This window comes from Sphaeroforma arctica (assembly GCF_001186125.1).
Source record: "Sphaeroforma arctica JP610 unplaced genomic scaffold supercont1.1280, whole genome shotgun sequence".
In the NCBI taxonomy this organism is placed as follows: domain Eukaryota; class Ichthyosporea; order Ichthyophonida; genus Sphaeroforma; species Sphaeroforma arctica.
The window spans coordinates 3624-7736 of NW_014039278.1; the positions used below are offsets into that span (position 1 = coordinate 3624).

General features: G+C 41.6%; 1 pseudogene across 1 annotated transcript in view; it reads right to left on the reverse strand.

Moving 5' to 3' along the window:
• SARC_10517 (hypothetical protein) overlaps positions 1–4113 on the reverse strand; it is a pseudogene marked incomplete at its 3' end in the record, with an annotated part of 9351 nt that overhangs the window by 3606 nt on the left and 1632 nt on the right. The window contains exons 2-5 of the mRNA in view: positions 3733–3893; positions 2626–2726; positions 2162–2260; positions 679–787 (exon numbers count right to left, since the gene is read on the reverse strand). The remainder of the gene's footprint in view (positions 1–678; positions 788–2161; positions 2261–2625; positions 2727–3732; positions 3894–4113) is intronic.

Below are 4113 nucleotides of genomic sequence, written 5' to 3' on the forward strand. Positions count from 1 at the left end.
TATATATATATATACACACACACACACATATATATATATATATATATAAATAATATATATAATAATATATATATATATATATATATATATACACACACACACACACATATATATATATATATATATATATGTATATATATATTATACAAATATATATATATATATATATATAAGGGCGCTGTAGCGCGTTTGGAAACAAGATTATTCTTCTGATCAACTGTTAATATAAAATCGTCCACGGCAGTCACTATATCGGTACATGTATGGAACTCATATGGACTGCGGTATCGAGCTACACACTTAGAGCGTACGTGAACAGCAACCATACTAAGGAGCTTTGTAGAACGTATCACTAACATTCGTCCCTGAAAAATGGTGTTATTTGAGCACTCAGGGGTATAAGGACTTCCGATGATTTCTGCTTAGCGTACACATACAATGTTCTGTGCTAAGCCTTTCATTTGTAAGCCATATATCGAGTTGGTATTTCATATATTGATATATATCAGTGTGTTGTGCCTAATGATATATGTGTGTGGGTGTGATCATCTGTCCCGAAATAATGGATCTTTACTGTACTATCTACGAGCGGAACTCGTCCCCAAATAATACGAATCTACCCAATTAAGCCTGGAAGATACCAAATCTCGATGATTTCCCCAAAAACAATAAGCACACCTGAATTATTGCTGAACACCGTGTCGTGCATAGTATTATTGCTGAGCACACCGTCAGTGCTGTCGATTGGACTTATTGCGCTGTACAGCGCCCCCGAGCCTACGGCCAACTACAAACCATAGCGTAGGGGAGAGAAGTCGCACAATAGTTAGAACATGTTCTCTCGGCTTGTACGTTTGTAGATACTATTGTGTGTAGAAATCGGCAGGTATTCTTTTATTGAATACAATACAAGCATATATGGAGCTATTAAGTATCTTTGCTAAGCAAACAGCTTCAAAGCGTTTAACTTGGATAACTGGGCAGGCATGTTGGTGACCAATACTGTGCACAGCTCAGCACAAATCGGTAAGAATATTTTGCGGGGATGCCGTTAAAACCCCAAACCCTAAATCCTTTGCACACATATCACACAGGACGTAGATCTTAGTGCCATGTATCCTACAGCCAGAGACGCTACCAAGATAGCTGCCATCAAACTACCAGTGCCAATGTCTACCATCCATTTGCCATGGATTCACATTTCTTTTATTTACTTTCATTGAGATCGGATACATAAGAATATGTCAGTCTGCTGCGGTGGTACAGGTCACACCAGGCAGAGTTTGAAAGAGACTATGAAATGCTTGGCCTACTTATTCGCGTGCTTCCACTCTGAAGTTAAGGCGAGCACTCGAATAAGGTCACAGGCGATGCTGAGGGTATACGCACTGCATGTACAATATACTTTGTGGTACCGCTCCTAAGATAAGGATGATCACTAGAATAGCGTTAAATGCGTTTCCCAATCGTTGCATGAGAGTTGTGTCGTATTGCGACAGACCCTCATAAGCGTTTCGTGAACGGCCATTGACATGGAGACTTCGGAGCACAAATGTATCCGTTCGGATGATAGAACGAGCACGACTGTCCCGATCTCCAATCACAAATTCGCAGAAACCACAGACCCCAGACTCGCCTATACCTGCACAGGCGGACAGCCATACACGTGTACACAAATAACAAATCACTAGGAACACTTGCCACTCACAACTAACTACACAAATATACAACGCACTACTACACACAAACCACAGACCCCAGACTCACCCATACCTACACAGGAGGACAGCCATACACATGTACACAAATAACAAATCACTGGGATCACTTGCCACCCACAACTAAGTACACAAATATACAACGCACTACTACACACAAACCACAGACCCCAGACTCACCCATGCCTACACAAGGAGGACAGCGATAAACACGTATACAAACAATTAGGATCACTTGCCACACACACCTAAATGCTCAAATATAAACGTATTACTACCCACAAACCACTGAACCCACAGACCCATCTCTACCTACACAGGCGGAAAGCCTCACATATGAATCCAGGCAACCAGGCACACGCATCACGGACAACCCAGTGCACACCTCAGCACGCCAAGACAATACGGTAGTGACGAGTATTGGTGCGTCGCCACCTACTTACCGCAGTGTTGCGCACAAACTGTCCGTTGTTGCTGAATTCACACCGTTCAATAACCGTATCGTACCACGTGGCAATCATCACAGCCGCCCGATGCGCCGTCTGCCACGGCGGGAACGAATATTGGGATCAGCATGAGTGTGTTTGCACGATTGTACGTAACCGTCCCGATTTTTGTTTTAGGAAACGAAGATCTTGGCCTGAAATTGGCACGTGTTGTAGGTGGGTAACGACCTAGATAGTATTCAGGCGAGACGCGAGGAATGTATGCACGACAACATACGTACGTATTAGTGTGATGATAGCTGACAGTCGATGCCCACGGACTGTCAGTACTATCGTGGGGACATGAGGTCTGAGATACAGTACGCTAGGCTTGCATCTACACAAAACCGTTATTGTACGAAGTAACACCCATTTAAAAAACAGCCATAGCTATACAAGTGCGCGTGGTTAACACCACTTACTGCCAGCTCGGAGGTGATATTCACTACTGGGTTGAACCCGTTATTCAAAAACTTCATATCTCGCAGATGCACCTTGGTTGCAGCTATTTCCACAGCCCTGTCTGCAACGCCAAATCGTCGACAATCGAATTCGGGTGAACAATGGCCGTTTGAAAAATTCATATTCAAATTCAGACACAATGGTAGCAGCGAGTTCCGCAGCACCGTTGACAAAGACAACCCGTGCGAGTGGCGAATGTGAGGTGAAATCAATATTTGAAATAAATCATCCATATATCCTTCAAAAACACTCAGATACTTGCAAATACAATTGTAGCAGCGGTTTTTGCAGCACTGTTGACAAAGACAACCCGTGAGAGTGGCAAGTGTGAGGAGAAATCAATAGCTTAAAAACTGCAACTTCATATCCTTCAGATACACTCAGATGTATGCAAATAAACTTTGGTTGCACTATGCACCCACAACAATGATAAGCATGACCTACATTTCAGCTGAGATAAATAAATGAACCGAGGAATTGGAGAACCTCATTTTATTTTAGCAACTCGAAATATGAAGAACACCATCTCGTACAAACCAAAACCCCGTAACTTGATCTGCGCTCACATATCACACCCACCAGAGTTACATATAGGCTTCAAACCTCCAGGGAAGCATGTCCGTATGTGTATCACCTTCCGTTTCATACCAATACAGTCGCGCGTAGTATACATAGCCGAGCGCACTAACTGTGTGATTAGAGAAAATAGGAACTAATTTATGATACCAAAAGCGCGTCACAAACCATATATATATACATCTATATATATTTACATGTATTGCTATACATATATACATAGACATATATATACATATACACATATATATATATATATACACACACATATATATTTATACAAATATATATATATATATATATATGTATATATATATATATACACACATACATACTTGCATACATACATACACACACACAAATACATACATACATACATACATACATATATATATATATTAAATACATACATACATACATACATATATATATATATATATATGTGTGTGTGTGCGTCAGTCTGGGTACCTGTATTTTGATATTTCTCATACCGGCACAGTCACGAATGGTAAACCCCTCCAGCACCACCGTCTCGATGTCCACGTGATCGTCTGACAGGCGGTAGTGCAAACTTGGTACCATCAACAGACCGTAGGCGATACCGGGCGCGCACGACAGAGTGACAGGAGAACATCCTCGTATGACTACGGTCCTACATTTCGCATAGTGTTGTACAAGAAATTGTGTATGTGTGTCAGTGAGCGTGCGCTTATATATATATATATATATATATATATATATATATATATGTGTGTGTGTGTGTGTGTGTGTGTATAGTACGTACCGGTACCGTACCGTACCGTACGTCGTACGGTTCGGGTTTAACGGGGTTCGGGTTCGGTTCCGGGTCCGGTCCGGTCGGTACGGTAAGT